This window comes from Ceratotherium simum, chromosome 35 (assembly GCF_057802395.1).
Source record: "Ceratotherium simum simum isolate JZ-2026a chromosome 35, ASM5780239v1, whole genome shotgun sequence".
Taxonomy (NCBI): domain Eukaryota; kingdom Metazoa; phylum Chordata; class Mammalia; order Perissodactyla; family Rhinocerotidae; genus Ceratotherium; species Ceratotherium simum.
The window spans coordinates 4379580-4402017 of NC_141934.1; the positions used below are offsets into that span (position 1 = coordinate 4379580).

The 22438-nt window shown below is 51.0% G+C and overlaps 1 pseudogene; it reads right to left on the reverse strand.

The window, feature by feature from the left end:
- Positions 1-1150: 1150 nt before the first annotated feature.
- Positions 1151-22438, reverse strand: part of LOC101404171 (P2X purinoceptor 6-like) — a 94558-nt pseudogene continuing 73270 nt past the window's right edge.

Consider the following 22438-nt stretch of genomic DNA (forward strand, 5'->3'; position numbering starts at 1 on the left):
CCCTGCTCCTCCCTGGGACCAAGAGAGGACTTGGCTCCTATAGCCCCATCCTTCCCCTCTTGACCATGGGCCCGGGGGCACGAGGAAATTCTCCAGCAGGTGGAACTCAGGCCCCCTGGAGGATTCCAGAGCCAGAACCAGGCCAGCCTGCTAGAGGCTTCCATGTCCTCTGTTAGGGACATTCTTTCCAGCCCCTGGGCTCCACCTGGGGTCTTGGTCAGAGCGTGGTCCTCATGCTGTTGCCTCAGGCTGGGGTGGGCAGCTGCCCAGACACATTCTCGGGTGTGACCTTGGGCAGCAGTGACATATGTGTCCAGATATACAGCCTCCTCCCCCATGGCTCCCAGCAAGCCCTGTGAGCAGGTTCCAGGTCATTGGGCTGGGGTCACCAAGCAAACATACAGAAGGTCCCAAAGGACCCCATGCCCACCAACTCAGCCCCTCCCCCCTCCCCATCACAGCCCTCCACAGCCCGAGGGCTGCCACCAGGAAGGGTCCCAAGAGGTGCCCATGCCCTTGCCTGGGGTCCTACGGGTTCGCGTTGTCGGTTGTCTGCCCACCGCACCCCTCATTCCCTGGATGAGGCCCAGAGCTGGGAGGAGACCTGCCCTAGGAACCCAGCCCCAGAGCAGCTGAGATGACTCCTCCTGTCAGGCTTCTTTCTCCCTTGCCTTGGACTCTGGCTGCACAGATCCCCATGCAGGGCTGCTGAGAGGGGAGGGGCTCTACTGTGAGGGGAGTGCTGGTAGGCGGAGTGGGGCTGGGAGCCACGCAGGGCCGGAGTCGACCACTCCGGTGTGGGGACAGCTGGTGAGCGGGGAGCTGCTGGGAACACTGGAGACAGACTGGGAGAGCGTTCTCCAGACCCAGACCCAGCAGGAGCCCCACTGGACCAGCGCCCTGTGTCGTGTTTCCCTGCAGGTCTCTAGACAAAATTGGCTTCTGTGGTCCCCAGGCAGCACTCTGCCGAGGCTGGAGTAGGGGGAGGGACAGTCTGTCTGAGAGCTGAGGGTGGAGTTCTCCCCCGACCCCCTGCCCTGGTCCTGCTAGAGTTTCATCCGTGAGTCACCAAGGCAGGGCCGCCACCCTTCCCAGCCCCTAACCCCCAACCAGCAAAGGCTATAGGCCTCAGGATGGGCCAGCGAGTGGGTGCCAGGGCCACCCTGATGATGGTGCCCAGCTCCCAGCAGCAGTGGTGGGGGCAGGTGCTAGGCTCCCTCTAAGGCACCTGGGCAGCCGGGTGTGGGGGTGGGAAGCCGGCTCCGTCTGCTCAGGGTTGGCAGTGCCCTTCGGGGCCTTTACCTGCAGATGAGGACAGCAGCCCAGGGCTCCAAAGTGTGGCCCAGGGTCCAGGGAGCCCCACAGCTCCCTTCCTCAGAATTGGTCCTCCAGGGGAAACGGGCTTCCCTGTCCATGTACAACAGCAGCAGGTCACAGGAGAAGGGGATCTGGGAGAGGCAGGGCAGACCCATGTCTTGGCCCCCAACCTGCCATCCCGCTGCCTCCCAGCCCTCACCCTGAGACTAAATGCCAACACAGGGGATCAGGTGTGCACTCGGGGGGCACACGCCGGCAGCCAGAGGCAGCCACATTGGCCAGACCCAAAACATCCAGCCAAGCCACTCCAGTGCCCAGAGTGTGGGTTGTGGGGATGAGCCCGAACTTCCCTGCCTGAGAGAGACCTAGGCTGAGCCTCTCTGGCTGTGACTGTCACCCTCTCCCAGCCCTTACCCTTGCCTGCCCCCACCCACTTCACCTGGCCCCTACCTGCCCAGTGATAGGGATGTCAAAGGATCCTGTAGAGCTTGAGCAGGCTCTGGGCCTCACGTCTGAGGCCTCCCACCAGTGAGTGGCTGTCCTGGGGCAGGAGGGAGTCTAGTGGCCTGCTCTGCCCACTCCTGGGCTGGGCTGCCCCTCACAGGCCTGGTCTTACTCATCCATTGACTCCATCCACCCCCAGCCCAAGTCCTGGGTCTCAGCCCTGTGTCATTGCTGAGGACCCAGGGGACAAGCAAGCCGGCAGCAGCCTCTCAGAAGCTCCCTGCCTGCTGAGAGGATGGGGACAGAGGGTCCCTAAACAAGACACCGGCGGGGGGTGGGGGGTGGGGGCAGGCCCGGGGTTGTGAGGGTCCAGAGAGTGTCATTCACTCTCTCCTAGGAACCAGGGAAGGCTTCCTGCTGGGAGACTCTCAGGCTGGTTTCCCAGGGGTCAGGAAGGAGTTCTAGGCAGAGATGTAGGGCGGGTGAGAGCACAGGGTGTGGGGAGCAGGGTGTGGGCGGGGTCCAGCCCCACATGGTTGCAAAGGGCTGGGGAGGTCAGTGATGCCAGGCCAGGCCGGGACCAGCAGGTAGTGTCAGGGGTATCACCTCCAGGCCTGGTGGCTGTGTGCACGTATGCATGAGGGTGACGAGGTGACATGAGGTGACAGAAGGATGGGGGGGTCTGCACAGGACACTCAAAGACAGGACAATACATGCACGCAAGATCCTTATGTGCATTCTGGGTCGGAAACTAAAAAGATTTAGGACTGTTATTGGCACAGCTGGGGAAACCTGAACATTAGATTTGTCTACCAATGTTAGATTTCCTGTGTGTGACAAGAGGCCAGTGGTCACCTGGGGAAGGTCCTCATACTCAGGGCAGCCTTGAGAGAGTGAGTGTCTAGATATCTGCCACTTACTTTCCAACGATTTCCTGTGAAATCTATCTACATATAACCGGCTCACTCTAGAGAGGGAGGGAAAAAGCAAATGGGGCAAAATTGTAAAAAAAAAAAAAAAAAAAAAATCTGCTGAACCCAGATGAAAGCTATATGGGTTTTCACGGCACTAATGTTTGAAGTTTTCCATGGATTTTTGTAATTGTTTAGATAAAACCTTAAAGGAAAAGTAAAAAAACAAAGCCCCCTGTGCTATGGAGGGAGATGCTGGAGGTAGGGTGGAGTGGGGGAGGGGCTGGGGGTGAGATGTCACAGTTGCAGCAGGGGTCTGGGGGACACACAGGTTGGAGACCAAAGGGCTCAGGAGAGAGGCAGGATGGAGCCTGTGCTGGGGGACCTGGAGCTGAGAGCACCCCCACCTGCCCTGGGGACCCCTCCACACACAGCAGAGCGTCCAGAGGGCTGGGTCAGGCTGGGGTCTGTCCCGGCCGCCACAGGAGGACAGGTGGAGGGGCACCTGGCTGAGGAGCAGCAGGCGGGCAGTGGGGCCGCACTTGAAGTCACAGCTCCTCTCCCACAGCGGGAAGGAGTGGTGGGGGCAGCAGTCAGAGGCCCTGGTGTCCAGGTCACAATCCCAGAGGACATGGATGCCCAAAGCCCCACGCTGCATACAGCACATCACTGCTCCACCAGCACGCCGGCAGGAACCCTCTCCCCGAGCCCTCCCGGAACCCTGTCCCCCAGGGAGCCAGCAACAACACCAGGTCCTCACAGACCCCTCCAGCCATGGCCACGAGGTCCCCGATGGGGAACACTGGGCAGTAGGGGTGAAGCCTGGGTCACAGTGGTAGTGCTTGAAAATAGGTGGCGTCCCAGGTCTCCAAGGCATTGGGCCTGGGAGGCGGTGGGGCAAGGAGGTGGAGCCAGGCAGGGAACAAGGAGGATCTGGGGCAGCTAGGACCCCCCAACCTGACCTGGAGCAGCTGAACATGCTGAAAGTGACGGTGTTTTTGATGAACAGCATGGAGTTCTCAGCCTGGAGCAGCAGGGGCTTCCCGCAGGTGGGGGAGGTCAGGGGCAGGCTCTGCTGGTCCTGGGACCTGCCCTGGGTGTCGGACACATACACAGGCACAGTGTCGCTCTCCACGGGGCAGCAGCCCCGATCTCACAGGTCCTGTGGGTCCCATTGAACTCCACACACTGGCCCGTTTTTATGCCTTGAAAACAAGACAAACTCCAGGCCCTCGAGTCTCCACAGGGCAGGGGGCTGTTGGCAGAAAGAAGACACACACAGCACCACTGGGCCTACATGAGGGAGCCACACAGGGTCCCAGCACGGCCCTGTGAACCCCCTCCCAGTGGAGGCGCTGGAAGACAGGCCCACAGTTACCGTGGCTGTGCGTCCCTCTCTCCCCTTCAGGACAGTCCTCGTCAGCCCAGCGGTTCACAGTGGGATGGAGGCTGCTGAGGTGGTGAGAGAGCAGAGTTGTCCAGGCCCAGGGGGTGTCTCCCCTTTGTGACACAGCCCTGCTGTCCCCAGGGACGTGCCCCTCCCCTGCTTAGCCCCCAGGGTTCCCTGAGTTTGGGGGCACATGGGAAAGCTGGGGGGTGCAAATAAAAGGAGGTGGTCAGCGGGGGGAGGGCGAGCAGCCCCGTCAGATCGGGGTGCAGTGCTGTATCCCAAGGAAGAGCGAGACTTCTTCCCTCCTGATAGTTCTGTCTCTGGTGGGGGCAGAAGTGACTCCTCGAGGCCCAGCTCCTCTGGTCCAACTCAGATGACAGAATAGGGAAGGTGGAGGGATTCTGGGAGGGTAAGTTCACGCCAGGGTGGAGGTGCTAGGTGTGGCAGACAAAGGGCGGGACCCTCGTCAGAGGGGCCGGTAGGGATGTGGGACCCCACACACTGGCCAAGGGACCATAGGCCAGCCCCTTCCTAGCTTGTTCTGCTGTGAAACAGGGACATTAGTGACTGCACACGGTCACAGAGTTCTGGGCATCAGCCCGGAGGGGAGGGTGGCGAGCTTTCTGGGAGTCCCAGACCCAGAGAGGAAGCACCCTCTTCCTCAGGAGGGTCACGCACTCGCACAGACAAGGTTCTGCCAGGTGGAGGGTGGACGCCGCTGTCCAGGGCCCCAGGCTCAGGAGCAGCAGGAGGAACCCAGCACCAAGGTGGCAGGAAGAGCTCGGGGACTTGGTGGCCACCATCATGGAGAGGGAGCCTTCCCAGGGTGGAAAGCAAGGGCTGGCAGGCTCTGATGGTGTCACCTGTGAGGGCTCAGCCTGGCTGCTGCGTGGAGTGCACCTGGGGGCCCACAAGCAGACCACAGGCACAGCGGGGGCAGCAGGGAAACCCGACAGGAGACGGAATGGACAGGAGGAGGGGCAGGGAGGTGGGGAGCCGGGTCCAGCTTTGGCCCTGGTAGATGGCATGGCCCTCAGTGGATGGAGAGAGGCTGCACTGGGAGAGGGAGAGGGTTTCTCCTTGGACGTGGTGGGTGCGCATCAGGAGGCAGCTGTGCTCGGGGCAGGTGGTCACCGGGGCTACAACTCGGGCATCAACAGAACAGAGGTGGAAACTGGGGCTGTAGAGGATCTGGGTGGAGGGAGAAGGGGCTGGAAATGCAGCATGAGAAGGACAGAGGAGGCAGACCACAGGGCCCAGGTCAGGGAGGAGAGCACTCAGGAGCTCTAGGCCCTGGCCCCCTGCCCCTCCCCTCCACCCTCAAGCTCAAGTCTTGAGTTCCCAGATGCCCCCCTCTTATGGGTGCAGCCTTTGTAAATGCAGTACCTCTGGCCTGGCTTCCTGCCCCGTCCCCTTGTCCACCTGGAAACCTCTTACACATCCCTGAGAGCCCTGTCCATGGCCACTCCTCTGTCAGGCCCTTCCTGAGCCCAGCCCTGTGACAGCGCCAGCACGCCCTCTGGCATCACATGCCCCTCTTGCACCCACTCGCTGCAAGGGTGGGGTCAGAGGTGTCAGCGCCTGGCAGCAGCACCAAGCACCCACCAGTGGTGGCTTCACAAATTCGGCCATGTCCCACAGCCATTACCCAGCTCGTTGATCTGGGTCATGGAAACCCCTTTGAGTTTGGGGATGACAGAAATCTGGGGTCTAGGTCCTGCTCCTGGTGGCCCTTTGTGGCAAGGAGGGCCCACCTGGGGAGGAGGTGATGGGCGGTGTGGTGTGTCCCTGGCACTCGGTGAGCAGTGGTAAAGCTGGGCCCCACCCACTCAGCCCCACACCCTGTAGGCTCCCAGCACAGCGTTTAGGGCCCCTGCCTCTTCTCCAGCCTCACTTCCACCCCAAACACCCTGCAAAGCCCAGACCCAGCTCCCTCCTTAAAGGCTCCCCTGACCCAGCCACAGCTGTGGTCTTTCTCAGGGGCCCCAGGGCTCCAGCTCTCACAGGATTCAGGGACTACCTCCTGCCCCTCCCAGGGCCTCCTGGGTAGAGTGAGACCCATCCTGCTCTGGGCCCAGAGCCCAACATGGGGCTGGGGACAAGGCCCAGGAAAGGAAGCAGGTGGGCACACAGGAGGACACGAGCACACAGCTTGCTCTTGTACCTGCTGCCTCTAGACAGACGGAGACCCTTCCTTCTGCCCCCAACCTGTCCCAACCTGCCCCCTCCACTGCCACCAGTCCAGCCCCTGAAGAGTCACACCCCCAGCCTCAGCCCAGCAGGACCAGTCATGGTCCCTCCAGCCAACCTGCCCAGGAGCCACTCTCTTACCCCACCACGGAGACCATGACCCCGAGCTGCAGCAGCCTCTGCGGGGCGCCCACCGCCCAGTTCCTGGTCATCACCTACTTCTCAGTTTGTAATCCAGAAGCCCCCAGCCTGTCGCGGCCCCTTCGGAGCCCATGCTCTCAGGTCGTGCTGGCTGCTGGGGAGCAGGGTCAGCAGAGCAGCTGCAGCCCCAGCTGAACAGGAGGTAAAGCAGGCGCCCAGGCCAGGCCAGGCCAGGCCAGCAGCTGGTAAAGGGACACTCCCACTGGGGGCAGGACCCAGCCCCACCCCCGCCCTGGGCTCAGTCCCCACCCCCAGTTGCCCTGGGCCTCCCTTCCTCTCTGACTCCCTCTGCCTGGCCCTGGGGCTCAGAGAGGAGCAGCCCCTCTCCCCTGCCCTTTGGCTTCACTTCCTTGGTGGCTGAGAGGATGACAGGTGTTATAGGTACTTTGAGATGGGGGAATGGGGGTTGCAGTGGCCCAGAGGAGGGGCCAAGAAAAGCTTCAGGAAGAAGGGACCTCTGAGCTGACATCTGCAGATTCTGAAGTTCTACAAGCACAGCTGGGGAGGAATGCTCCTGGAGGAGGAAGCCACGTGTGTCACGCTGGAGCCTGAGAGAGAACTGGGACCCACAAAATGGGAGCGTGACTGTGGCTCCAGAGAGGAGGGTGGCTGGCTCCACAAGGCTCCCAGGCCCTCCTGTGGGATGCCAGGCAGAGATGCCCCACCCCCTAAGTGCAGGGACTAAGGCCCAGCTCTGGAGTCAGGCATGGTCCTCAGTCCACGGAAGGGGGTGATGCTGGACCCACCCGGGATGGCATGGGAACAAGCGCCTGCAAGGCGCCCAGCACTGAGCCTGGCCCGTGGCATGTGCCCTTCTGCGCCCTGGCCAGGAGCAGGCTCAAGGTCAGCGCGGGCCAGCGCCGGTTTCTGCAGCACCAACAACACTGGGTTGCCAGGGCGACTACCGCTGGGGGGAGCGCGTCTCTACTGGCTGCCGGGGGTGCCTGTTCACTGCACGCCACAGTTGATTGGCCCATGCAGCCGGTTGGTCCGCCAGCACTCCGGATGCGCTCTAGGAGGGGCTTGGCTCAGTCCCAGCCAGGACTGCGAAATGGGCGTAACCCTGAGGGGGCCCTGCGAGAGGTCTGGAGAGAACGAAGAGCAGGAAGAGGTGGCCGTTGCCACTGGACGTCCTGCAGTGGTCCCGGAGCCAGAGGCAGGGTTCGCACGTGGATTTGGACACCAACCTCAAGACAGAAGGTGCCTCCGGCCCGGGGTTCAGGCCTGTCTCCTTACCTTCGGGGCTTCTAGGCACGGGTGGAGGGAGCAGGCTGGGGCTGAGTGGGCAGGGGACCCCTTTCCAGCAGAGAGCCCATCCCTCCATGGGACCCCTTCAGGGCAGTGCAAGGGCCCCCCAGCCCCGTGTCATTCCGGACATGCTCTTGACAGCATCAGTTGTTCCACCATCAGAAGCCACTTGTAGAAAGATGTTAAAATGCAAATAGCTAGCCAAACTGTCTATGACAGGGTGTCCCACCTCCTCCTGAAATGGGATCAGGGCTGGGTTTTCCCAGCCCACAGGAGAAACTAAGCTGACGGATGTATAGAATTTAGAGAAGGAATAAACGAAGGTAAAATAAAACAGTGTTCAGTATTTTTCTTATTCTTAACTGATCTAACAGATTCCTTTCGTTCAAAATAATAATTGTAAAAATAAATTTAGTGATAATAGTTCATGGATAAGAGAAATGTAGGAGAGCCGTTTTATAAGGGATAGGAGGGAGGAACTGGGGAGACTCTGTATAAGGGACCTGCACTAACCCTGAAGAAACACAGTGTTATTTCAAAGGGTACTGAGGGTTAGTGGAAAATTTATATTGTAAGCTCTACGGAAATTTTAAAAACTTTAAAAGAACTATAATTGATATGCTAAAAGAAAGGAAAAAGGAATCATATAAAATGCTCAATTAAAACTAGAGAAGACAAAAAATAATTTAAAAAGTGTAAGACAAAAAAAAGAAAGATCAAAAGCAATGGATAGAAACAGTTACAAATATGGTGGATATTAATCCAACTATATCAATCCTCACTTTAAATAGAAATGGTCTAAATACAGCCATTAAGAGACGGATTTCATACAATAAGAAGGAACCACATGCTGTCCACAAGAAACCCACCTTCATTATAAACCGACAGAGAGGTTAGAAGTAAAGGACAGAACAAGATCAGCCAGGAATACACATCCAAAGAAAGCTAGAAGAGCTGTATTAATTTCAGACAAAGCCGACTTCAGAACAAGGAAAATTCTCAGGGATAAAGAGAGGCATTCCATAACGTTAAAGGGGCCACTTCTCCAAGAAGACCTAACAGTCCTTAAGATACCTACCTCTAACAACAGAACATCAAAATATGTGAGGAAAAACCTATAAAACTGCAAAGAGAAATAGATAAATCCACTATCCTAGTGGACAGACACAGAAATAGACAAATCCACCACTACAGCAGCAAACACTGCTCTCTCAGGAACTGATAGATGCAGCAGGAGAAAACCAGTAAGGACGAACCAAACGGTTCACCATCAACTGGATCTGATTAACGTTTATAAAACAGTGCACCCAACAAAGAATACACCATCTTCAAAAGCTCACACCCAACATTCACCAGATACACCACATCCTGGCTAAAAAAATCCCACACCTCAGCAAATTTAAAACAATAGAAATCATATGAAGTATGTTCTCAGACCAAAAAGGACTTTAAAGTAGGAAACAAAAACAGAAAGATAGCTGGAAAATCCCAAAATATTTGGAGATTCAACAAAACACGGATCAAAAAAGAAGTCTCAAGAGAAATTGCAAATATTTTCCATTAAATGAAAATGAATATACAACTAATCAAAATGTGTGGAATGCAGTGAAAGCAGTACCCAGAGGGAAATTTACAGCAGTAAATGCACATATTAGAAAAAAGGAAGACCTGAAACAATAATCTAGGTTAGATGAAGAAGAAAGTAAGCCTAAAGCAAAGAAAAGAGAAGAAATAATAAAAATTACAGCAGAAATTAAGGACAGGGAAAATGGGAAATCAATAGAAAAATCAATAAAAACAAAACTCGTTCTTCAAAAAGATGAAAAACATGGATAAACCTCTAGCCAGGCTAACTCAGAAAAAAAAGAGAGAAACACTAATTACTAGTATCAGAAATGAGAGAGGGGCTATAATTACTGATCCCATGAACATTAAAAGGATAATAAGGAAATATTTGAACAGGGAAATGATATCTTCCCTGATGAGTTCTGTTGGATCTATAGTGAATCTTCAAATGAACTAATTCAAATCTTTCCCTAACCCTTTCACATTTGGCCTTTAATTTATATAAACAAAATATTGATGAGGATATGATTTAATGTCTAAATAATTTCCAACTTAAGACTCTATTATGAATAAATTAGACATCAACAGAATGCAAAAGTTTTGGGATTCAACGGACACCATTAAGAATGTGAAAAGACAATCCACAACATAGAGAAAAATTTGCAACTCATACACCTGATAAGAAGTATATCTAGAATATATAAAGAACTGTTACAACTCAGTTATAAAAAGACAAGCAATGCAATTTAAAAATGGGCCAATGAGCTGAACAGACATTTCTCCAAAGAAGGTATACAAATGGCCATTGAGCACATGAAAAGATGTCAACATCACTAGCCACCAGAGAAATACCAATCAAACCCACAGCGAGATATCATTTCACACCCATAGGATGGCTATATCAGAAAGACAGATGGTAAGTGTTGGTGACAACGTGGGGAAACTGGAACCCTCACACACTGCTGGCAGGAATGGAAATGGTGCAGTCACTTTGGAAAAAATTCTTCTGGGTATTCAAATAGTGAAACAGAGAGTTACCATGTGACCCAGCAATCCCACTCCTAGGTACACACCCAGAAGAAATGAAAGCAGATGTCCACGCAAAAACTTGTACAGGAATGTTCACAGCAGCAATATTCACAATAGTTGAGAAGTGGAAACAACCCAAATGTCCCTCAACTGAGGAAAGGAGAAATACCCTGTGCTACAGCCACACAGTAGATATTATTCAGCAATCAAAATCAATGAAGGGCTGACCCATCCCACAACATGGATGGACCCTGACACCACTGTGCTGAGTGAAAGAAGCCAGACACAGAAGGTCACACACTGTATGATTCCATTGATACAGAATGTTCAAAGCAGGGCAATTCATAGAAACAGAATGTGAATTTATGTTTGCCTAGGCCTTAGAGGTTAGGGTAAATGGGACCGTATCCTAATGAGGAAGGTGTTTCTTTTGGAAGGATGACGGAAAGCTTCCAGAATCGACTGTGGTGATGTTGCACAACTCTGTGAATATACTAAGAAACACTGAATTGCACACCTTCAAGTGTGACTTGTATGTGAACCATATCTCACTAAAGCTGTGATGATGATTAACAGACTGCATTGTGCATTGTCAACATAGAAAGTAGCCCCCAGAAGGGAGTCCAGAATCTTGTTCACTCACTTTAAAGGATCCAAACTAGGGCAACGAAAACCCAGAGGAATTCTATTAGTTAACATTCTAGGTACCAGGACATCCTGAAATATTCACGAGGATTTCCATGTTCTATTTGAAGAAAAAAGGCATCTAAGGTTTCAAAAAACATATTCACAAGTGTCAAAAAGAATCATCATCACTCAGGGGGAGGGGAACACAGGGAAGTCATCAAATGGGAAAGAAGCATAAGATTTGGGTCACAGGGATCTGCACCCTGAATATGAGAGTGGACCCACATTTATCACTGCTCCACCCCAAAGATGACCTCAGAAGTCAAACAGCCCAATGGACATCTCTTTCTAAAGCATCAGTTTGAGAAAAACTAAAATATTAAGAAATAAAATACTTTGCAATCATGAAGAATGGAATCTTCTAAATTCCCAGTTTTAAAATAAAACCTGAAGATTCCATTTCATAGGCCTTGGAGTGACTCTCCTCCTCATGGCTGGAGTGGATTCCAGAAGTGACAGATGCCTTAAGGATAAAACTGAAACAGAATCCAACAGTGTTTGTAAAAGGCTAGGTGTTGACCCTGAATCTAATCCTAAATTGTACATTAGATAATAGACATAAATGTGGATCAGCACAATCAGCAGGCACGGTAACAAAGGATCATGAAAAACTCAGTACTTTTGCAGTGATATTTCAGGGCACGTGTCTATTAAAATTCATCAGGCTTTAATGTACCTTTCACGAGGGATCAAAAACAAAGACATTCGGATTCGTCACAGAGGTGTGTTCCTGTTCTTGCAGCCATCTTTGTCCCCCTTCAGTTCATGTGACCATCACCAACCACAGTACACTCCCCTGGGCGCACACCGCTCACCAGGCCCAAGGTGCCTGAGGTGCTGGAGCCACAGAAGTCCTGGCTGCTTAGCCAGGTGACACCTCCAACCTCCGTCTCCTCCACTTCTGTCCTGGGCAAGTCAGGAGGACTCCATGCAACCCGCCTAGGGGCTCTCAGGTGGCTGTCATGACCCAGTCAAGGTTACATGACTTAGGGGGCCTAGGGTCGCCAAGTATGTATATACAAAGAAGATATGCTCTTTGCACATTGTGATTGTATCAAGGAACACTCTTGACACTAAAAAGGAAGGATGTTGTTTCCAGAATAAAGGACAGACCTTCCCACAAAACAGCATTTGCCAAGCTTCCCCTGAAATGAGCGTGTACGTAATATATAAACCGCACTCACCCACACCTTTCTGAGAGGTTTCCTCCTCTCTAGATGGAGATGATGAGAAACCTACCTCCCAGGGGTGTGGTAGAATTAAGCACGGGGACAGTGTTGGATCCAGTCCCAGCATAGAGTGAGAGGGAAGAAGTGTCAGCCACCTGATTCTCACACACACGTCTCCTCCTGGCCTTGATCTGCTCACTGCCCCCAGTCAGGAAAGACTGTCACGGGCCAGCCTGGAGCAGAGCCTGGCCGCGAGAACCAAGCCTTGGAGAGGCCCGGGTGGGGACACCAGGTCACCAGGCAGGGGCCCAATGGCTTCATTTGTACAACGCAGCTCGGATCCATCCTACACACCCACCTGAGCGCTGACCCACTTATACCAAGCACATGCTGGGCGGCCACAGTCAGAGCCAAACAGTTCCTGCCCCCCAGGAACTTCAACCCAGTGAAAGGAGAAGAAGTGACATCCTCAGATAACCAGTGATCATTGATCTAGTACTTCCTATAGAGGTTAAATAGAAATATAAAGAAGCATGGCATTTGAAACATATTCAACAGGAATTGGAAAAAATGATAAAAATGAAATCACCTAGCTACATGAGCGTGGGGGAATGATTTGCTTGTGGAAATCACGCAGGATGCTCGTGACCTGCGAAGGCTGCTGGCTGAGCGTGCAGCAGAGACAGCGGAACAGAACCACTCTGTGAGGGAACCAAGCACATTGCGGGGACATTCCACTAAGAGCCGGGGCTGTCGTTACCAGTCCACAAATGACCTGATGTAGAACCTGACCCTCCCCCAACATCTCCCCCAAGGGGTCATTTTATTCATGGACCCATGTGAGCACCATGTGTTTCGAGCTCTGGAACAGCAAGACGTTGACTGGCCTGCACATATCAGGACCCGGCCTTGGTCCTGCTACCCTGCAGGTGCCCCAGTGCCCACTAGCGAGCATACCTTGATCTGCCTGAAGCCCATGGTGATGGCAGCAGCAGAACTGAAAACTTTAATGGCTGACGGGGCAGGAGACGAAGTCCAGAACGAACCATGGCTGGCCAGGAGGAAATACTGAGGTGGCCACAGCTCTGCCCCATCCCAGAGGACACAGGTGGACGTGGGCTGGGAGAGGGGGTGTGGGTGGGATTGGGGCTAAGGACTGGTGGGTGACCTGCCCTGTTTGGGCTGGTCTGGAGAGCAGGAAAGGGAGACTAGGGTCTGAGACCTGGGCATTTCTCCAAGTGTCCTGGCCTCTAAGCAGAATGGGGTAGGGCTGAGGGCTGAGGGCACCCCCTACATACACACACACACACAAGGGACAGCCCTTGGAATGCAAAGAAGGAAATGCTGAGGGCAGGTGCAGCCCCAGGAGCAGGTGCCTCAGGTCCCCAGGAAGAGCAGAACCGCAGCCCCCACCACAGCAGGAAGGCCCGAGAGTCTTACCCAAGCGCAGGAGCCCATGGCTAACTGCATGCAGCCCCACAGGAAGGCCAGCAGCACAGCACAGGCGGGCTCACGGAAGGTGCAGAAGGAGACCAGGAGGGACATGATGGCTATGGGGCCCAGAGTCACATCCCGGGAGGTTCCCAGGAAGAAATACACCCATGAAGGCAGAGCAGAGGCCGTACTGTTGGGGAGAGAGAGGGACGCACACCCAGGAGGCATGCGGCACGCCCCCGGGGTCCCTGGTGTAGACGTCTGAGCACAGGGGTCGGTGTGTCCACTGGGTACTTTGGGCACACCTGCGCACACAGGCAGGGTAAACGCTCCCCCTCTATCATCCATGGGTGTGACCTGCAGGGATGAGGGGACCTCTTTTCTCCCCAAACCCAACTGGGGCCCTGGGTGCCACCTGCGGGAGCACAAAGGCCTGTGAGCTTCTGTGAGAGTGTGAGTCTGAGAAAGTGTTCTTAAGGCTGTGGTGAGTCATCCCGCTGTCCCATCAGGCAACCAGAACTCGCTGGGTGCCTGTGTGTGACAGGTGTGACAAGAGCAGGTACAGGGGCGTGTGTCTACCCAAAGGCAGTCACAGGCTCTAGATTGTAAACCAAGGCTTCTTGGCCCCATGGGGCTGGAACCCTGGGTGCCCCACTTGTCTAGAGGGGATACTCTGCATTTCTACTCTGTTTCTCAGTGGGCGCTGAGGCCCTGAGTGTGGTCAGGCCATGTGCAGGGCATGTGGCCGGCAGCAGGGACAGACATCTCACCTGAGGCAGGAGTCAGGCCACCTCAGCATAGGCTGGCACCTGGGGAATGACCATGAGCCCCACTGAGAACCTGGCGATGAAGTCCATCTTCAGCCACCGCACAGAGTAGTGGGACAGCCAGGCGGCGATGAGCAGCTTTCTCTGCAGGGCAGCAGGGGGGCAGCAGAGGGCTCCGCTGGGCCAGGCAGGGGCCTGAAGGCCTGGCCTGACTCAGCACCTTCACAGAAGAGGGCGTGTCTGGGGTGGTCGAGGGTGCAACACAGACCAGCAGTCAGGGTCCGTGCTTCAGAGAACCCAGCAATAGGGCCGCAGAGGTCCAGGGGCATCAGGAGAGGCCCAATTTGTCTTCCTTCCAGGAGGTCTGACCCAGACGGTTAAATCCCCCCCTTTCCTGGTCTGAGAGGGGAAGCCAACCACCTGTGCAGAGGGCGCCTCAACCAAAGGTAGAGTGTCCTCTCTCCCTGCTCACGGCTCCCCTGAACCCCACCTGCCCAAACCCCAGGTGCCTTCTCTCCTTTGTGGGAGATTAAAATTTGGCCATTCCCCAAATCTATCTCTTTACCTTGATTATTTTCTCTGAGGGACATGTGACCTCCCCCACTAACTGTCTAAAGGAATTTAACTCTGGGTATGGACAGACTGGCAGGGTCCTCGCTAAGCCCCTTCTTTTCAAAGTTCTGTTTACCAAATATTTATATTTGTAAAGGTATCTCCCTCTATGTACTGGGAAGAGGTGGGGATGACCTTATCTGTGGAAACTCTTATCAGGACAGAAGGAGAAGACTTAAGTCTACATAGTCTTGATTCCTATAATTTCTGTCTCTCTGGCCACATTCTCTATAGTCGCCCTGCAAACAACTGTCTGACAAACAGTTACATTTCCCTCTCCATGTGAATTGTCTTCTTCCCCTCTGAAATCCCAGCCTGCCACTGCACCCCCCACATCCTCCTTTGTCTTTGGCTGAAGATGCTATTTAAGATGAGACTTGCTGCTATTGTGTTGAGAAACTCAGTTTCCGCAGGAGGTGAGAGTTCTTACCATGTCAGTCTACCGGATCTCTGCCTGCAGGGTCCAATAGAAGCAAGAGTGGTGAGTTTTTTTTTCTTTCTAAATTTACATTAACAGGAGAAAATATTGGTGAAGCTAGCTTCTTGGACTCAGTGACTCTAGGATCCGGTGGTACCCATTGGATAACTGATCTTTTTCCTCCCAGAAATAGTCCTTGTCTCTGTCTCTTTTTGTTGTTTGTCATAAGACACAGGCATCTCTATAAGCCTGTCATCTGGGCTTTTGTTTTGTTCTATGTCTTGAGAGCTTGGCTTTGTGACCTTTCTGGTCTCCGCCATCCAGAGGATGTTTGTACCTGCGTGCATCCTTGGGCAGCCAGTCGAGCAGACTGAGGTTCTGAGAAACTCTCTTTGTCCGGCTGTGCCTGTTGTGGGAGATCAAAAATTGGCGACCCTGAAATATATCTCTTTACCTTGATTATTTTCTCTGACGGACATTTGACCTCCCCCACTAACTGCCTAAAGGAATTTAACTCTGGGTATGGACAGAATGGCAGGGTTCTCCCTAAGCCCATTCTTAACAAAGTTCTGTTTACAAAACATTTACCTTTATAAGGGAAATCTCCATTTGTAAAGGTATCTCCTGCTCTGTATTGGAAAGAGGGGGGGATGGCCTTATCTCTAGAAACTCTTATCAGTACGGAAGGAGAGGACTTAAACCTACATACTTTTGATTACTATAATTCCTGTCTGTCCCGACACATTCTCTATAGGTTGCCCTGCAAAGAGTCGTCTGACAAACATTTACATTTCTCTCTCCATGTCAATTGTCTTCCCCTCTGAAATCCCAAACCCCCCACCCCCAACATCCTCCTTTGTCTTTAGCTGAAGATAGTATTTAAGATGAGAATCTCCGCCATTTTGTTGAGAAACTCAGGTTCCCTGGTTTCTCCCATGTATACATGTTATTAAACTTGGTATTATTTTCTCCTGCTAACCTGTCTTTTAATTATTTGGCCAGCTATAAGAACCTTAAAGGAAAGGGCAGAGGGGGATTCTCCCTCTTCCCTAACACTGCTCTCAGGGAAGTTGTCATAAGGGGTCCCATTTGCTTTATAAGGGGCCTTTGTCATCTCTTGTGCTTTCTTATTTTTGAGAGTGTATTCTCTGGATCTCTTTTGGGCACGCCTCTTGCGTCCACAGTTAAAGCTTGGGATGAGTCGCTGTTAAGGTTAAGATCCTACTCGTCAATGTGGCCAAACGATGGATCGTTTAAATTGGAAAAACTTGTAAATTGGGGAAAAAATTTTTTGAGAGCTGTCACATAATTGTGTTATTGGTACCTAAGAAAAGGCCAGAAAAAAAGAGAGAAAAAGTTGCCTAGCCTTAAGACCCTGACTCAGGTTACAACTAAATTGAGAAAATGTAAAAGTGTCAGATTATAAAGGTTGCAATGTTTACGCTAATTTCCAGCACTGGATATAACGCAGACGTGCAGCCTTTACTTGTCAAATAAACTGATGTTCTTTCTATTACAGAACTGGTCAACAAAAATAGTAACTTAAATGTGGCTAATTTTAGCTAATGTCTTATAACGTCTTGTAAATAATCTAAATAATTATTGAAAATAAGTAACTAAATAGATGTGAAAAAGATGAATGTTGGTTAAATTTTTAACAATAATTATGTGTCATGGTGTATATAGCTTCCAAACTCTTTTTGGTGACTTAAAACTTCAGTTTTGCTAAATTTTATGATAAAAATTCATTGAGTATCTAGATCATTTCCAACTAAGATAAGATATTAGACATTGATTGCTAAATATAGGTTTGTCTACTTTTGGCTTCTTATTACAGAAAAACTAAAAGGTGTTTTGAGTCTATTGGTAAACATGTTTTCTGTTTTATTAAAAAATTGTACTATAAAATAACATGTTTCCAGATATTATGAAAAGTGTTTGCCAATAATTTGCCAAGAAATAAATTTGCTAAGCCACAGGATGCTAATGTAAAACAAAGTTTATAACTGCTTACTTAGAAGTCAAAGTCTATAAGGGTTAAAAATTCTAATTAATATATGTGATTAAAACTACTAAAATTAATAAGGAAAATAGTTTGTATTCAAGGAAAGTAAGATATGTTTTTTAGCAAAGAAGGTATAAAAATTAGAAATATTTTGTTTGGTTGGTTAAGAAAGATAAATTTGTCCCAAAGTACTAGAAGGGAAGAAAGGAAGGCAGGGGAAAATTCTGAATGTAAAAAAAAAGTTATAGAAGGTTTGTGGAAGAGGAATTCAGGAAAACAGAGTTTTATGCATGGTCAAGCTGGCTAAGATTAAAATGAATTTAATTAAGTAAATGAGTTTTAATATCAGAAGTAAGCTGGTACAAAATAAAAATTTGGTCTTCTCTTAAAAGAATAATTTTTCTTAAACTTCTCATCTGAGAGGTTATAAAAGGTTTCTTTACCTTTGAGTAAGTCTACCTAAAAGACAGAAAGTCCATGTTTTGTTAAAATCATTTCCTATGTTTGAAAGGACTATTAAGGTTTTTTTTTGACTATTTTAACTGTCTGCCCTGGACTGTTTCATAGTGAGCACTGTTTCATACTTGATCAAGTGTTCATGATAAACCGTCTTAGGTGGTATTAAGTGGGTGAATATTATTGATATAGGCGTTTTAAAATTATATAACATTACTGAAATTCTGATCTGTCCTGGTTATCAGTCTGGTTCTGGTTATGTCATAAAATTAACCAAATTTCTTTGTCCATTGCCATTTGGAGGTCTTGCTGTTTACAGACTTATTTCTTTGCTCTAATGCTTTTGCAAAATATATTTCATCTTCAGAGAAGTTCATGGAAAGGACTCTAACATTTACTCTGAAATACAGGTTTCTGACACACTTTCTGATCATAAAACTGAACTGGTTAAGAAATAACAGAACTATAACAGAGAAACTGCTGACTTCATGAAACTGCTAGCAGAAGATTAAGATCAAGAATTGATTATGTTGAACTGAATGAACTGATAATAATTTTTATGACTTGTTTGAAATACTGCTGATTTTTTTACATGTTTTGTTTTTTCAGATTTAAGAAAAAGTTTTTTCTTTTTTCCTGAGCTAGCTGTGATTTATAGCAATTTGGTAAATGATACCTTTATAAGGAAAACTGAAATATTTATCTTTTTCTCTCTACTTGATCCCTCCAGAATTTGGAAACTCTTAGTAAGTAAATATTCTTATTTCATGGCAATATAGTTATTTCCATAAGTTCAATAAAAATCTATTCTCTTTATAACAGGACACAATTGCAAACACTGGTTATATTACCAAGGCTGTGACTAGAACATCATATTTGTGATATAGCCATACAGCTTTTGAGGAATGAAAACTAGACTTTATGAAATAAAGCCATGTGGAAATATTGGCCTGGTACCTTATGTTCCAAGCAACACTTACTGGAAAAGTAAGGAATGTCACTTATCTGGCAGGTACAAGGAACCTCGAAATATTTTGGGGGAACCCCCAGAGGAGAGGAATAGACCCAAATCTGTAGGTATTGCAGGCAAAGGCTGATGACAAAGTCCTTGGCTTGGCTTTCCTGGCCTCGAGAGGCCTTTGAAATTCAATCTGAGATTCCTTATAAAGAGTTCCAGCAAAACAGATTTAAAAGAGCTTATATGATCAATTACTATTCTTGCTGTACTTATGTAAACAATTGGGCCAAATTTATTGAAACTAAACTTATTTTACAAACTAGTTAGTCTTAATTTGGCTATCTTTGATAAAAACGAGGGAGAAAAATTCTTTCAATAGAAACTATAGTATACATTTGTGGATATTAAATCCTCGTTTTGTTAATTGTCTTTTGAGGCTTTTGTTTTATATCTGTTAACTGGACTGGATCTTGATTTCTTCTAGTCTCCTGAAATATCTGGCTACAGATCTCCAAAGTAATGTTTTTGATTTTTTCCATCATTCTCATTTGGAATCACTGAGAACTAAACCTTCCCTTTTTCCTGAAGCCTTGCAAACTAAAACAAACTAAAGATGGACTTAATATAAACTTAAGAGAGATTCATGTCTGTTGCAAGCAGGTACCTGAACACCTGATGACATCATCAGAAACATTTTGAACTGTAAAAGATGCTTTGGTGCTGACATCTAGAAATCTTGACTGGCTATCCTCTAAACTCAGAAACTGGTTTACAATTTGCTCCAACCATTAACATTGTTTTTCTTTTGTTTCCAGAGAAATGCTTCTCGTTAAATACTTAATTGCTTACTTCCACAATATAGGCCTAACCTTGGGAGCCCACCTACATCACCACCTTCTAAAATAAATTTAACTGGACTGCTCTATTATCAGGACTAAAAAATGTGTTCAGTGAGATAAAACAATCTACCAACTCAGCTTCTGGACTATGAAACTTCTTTAAGTTTCAAAAGGACTGGGAAACTTTCAGTTTCAAAGGCGGGACTGTGGAAGATCAAAATTTGGCCACCCCAAAATATATCTCTTTACCTTGATTATTTTCTCTGATGGACATTTGACCTCCCCCACTAACTGCCTAAGGGAATTTAACTCTGGGTATGGACAGACTGGCAGGGTCCTCGCTAAGCCCACTCTTTTCAAATTTCCGTTTACCAAATATTTACATTGGTAAAGGTATCTCCCTCTATGTACTGGGAAGAGGTGGGGATGACCTTATCTGTGGAAACTCTTATCAGGACAGAAGGAGAAGACTTAAGTCTACATAGTCTTGATTCCTATAATTTCTGTCTCTCCGGCCACATTCTCTATAGTCGCCCTGCAAACAACTGTCTGACAAACAGTTACATTTCCCTCTCCATGTGAATTGTCTTCTTCCCCTCTGAAATCCCAGCCCCCCCCCCAACATCCTCCTCTGTGTTTAGCTGAAGATGAGAATCCCTGTTATTGTGTTGAGAAACTCAGTTTCCCTGGTTTCTCCCATGTATACCTGTTATTAAACTTGGTATTATTTTCTCCTGCTAACCTGTCTTTTTAATTATTTGGCCAGTCATAAGAACCTTAAGGGAAAGGCCAGAGAGGGGATTCTCCCTCTTCCCCAACACCTTCCATCAACACTGGCCAGGAAGAATGTGAGAAACAAGTTCTCAATGAGAAGCCTAAATGCTAATTAGACTCAAGGTTTCTCCTCCAAGGAGAATTTGTTTTCTTTTTTTATTTCTTCCCACAGAATTTAACGGGGAGCAGTGCAGAGAGAAGCAGGGTCCAGGGGGCACCCTCGTCTGGCTGGTGGGGTGTGGGTGGGGAGGCTGGAGGCCCTGAGAGACCAGAGAATTTCCATGCGTGCACCATGCGGGGTCCACTCATTACAGGGGACTGCAGCCCTGGAGCGGGGGGTTGTCTCCCATCCTGAGGCCCCGTCTTACCCAACTACCACTGTGGCATTCGCATCCCTATAAACGTCCCAGGGGTTCTAGTTGGTTCTGGGAGAAAGCCAGAGGCTCCTTGATTAATTCAGAGTGCGCAGCGTCCTCTAGGATCCTGGCGCCCCCTGTTGCAGAGCCGGCCCCAGACCCCCCTCACCCCGGGCCCCGCGAGGCTGCTCTGGGCAGAACCCGGCCCCCAGCCCCGAAGCCGCTTGCCCGAACCCTGGGGTCTAAGGGTGGGGACCCCACGCCGGCTAACGGTCCGCGGCCCGCCGGCCCAGCAAGGGGGAGGGGACCCGGGTGGGGAGGCGGTGGGTGGGGAATGGGGGTCCCTGGTAGAGACGCCCGCACACTCGGACCTGCACCGCCCCTCCCGTCCGTCGCCCCGGGCGACCCCGGCCCGTCCCCGGCAGCTCGCCCACCCCGTCCCGGGCCGCCGACCACCGCAGACTCACCTGGAGCCGCAGCTCGGGGTCTCCAGGCGTCGCCTCAGCCAGGGCCGCAGGAACCACAGAGGGAGGGGGAGCGAGGGGCGGGGCCGGGAGTCCGGGGGCGGGGCCTGAGGTGCACGTGCCCTCGGGGTGGGGCGGATCCGGGGCGCGGTCTGGCGCGAACCTGTGCCCCGTGCGGGGTTGGGCCTGGTAGCCGCCTCTCTGCGCTGCCTGGGGACGGGCAGTGGCCCAGTCAGTGGGCGTTGCTTGTGACGACAATGGTGCCACTCTGTGTCCAGGGCTCCCTGATTTTTCTTATACTTGAGATTCCCCAACCTCAGCTGCCCTGGCACAGACTGGAGGGCGGGGTGAGGGAGGCCTCTGTGTTTTGGTTTTCAGGGGCCATCCGCGCGGTCGGGTCCTGTGGTCACATTGACGAGGCCTGGCTCTGGTGTGGGAACGGGCTGTGTTCTGCCTGGAGCAGCCCTCACCACTCGCGGCACCCAAGCCCCACACTGAGGCAGTGAGCAGGGTGGCCGGGGACACGAAGCTGAGAGCTGATTGATGCTGCTGGGTGGATGGTTCTGGAGAGAAATGAGTTGTAGGCAGGCCGCGGAAGGTGGGCCTGTGGACAACTGAGAATAGTCGGCACCTATGTGGGCTCCAGCACCAGGTCTTGGCCTGAACCAGTGGCCCCGGGGTGAAGAGCCTTTTGTGCCAGTCGGAGCAGGCAGGGCTGCAGCTGGACTGTGCAGGAGGGGAGTGTACAGCCAGCCTCAGCCCGAGGGTGAACTGGGGCCTTGCTAAGCCCTAAACCTGGGGCCTCTGGGCCAGCTCTCCCCAGGAGACCCTCCTGCGCTGGCAGACACCGCCTGTGCTCTGACCCATCCTCAACCTCGCTGGCTCCCTGTCTCCCTGTCTCCCTGGGAGGCTGCAGGTGGGCTCTTTCCTGCAGGTGCTGCCCACCACACCTCTGCTGCACGTGCCACGCCATCTCCCCAAATTCGCGTGTAGACAGACGTCCCCAAGGAAAGGGAATTGACAGGAGGAGAGTGGTAGGGGTCAGGGGGCACAGAAGTGGGGAGAGGCTGCCCAGGTGTTGATGATGCTGTGGCTGAGGAGGAGGACTTGGGGGGGGCCAGGTTCGCGCCCTCTCCAAGGCAGACTGCAGCTGCTAAGCGGTTTTCTGGGCCCGATTTTGTTTGCTTGTTTTAACGTATAATT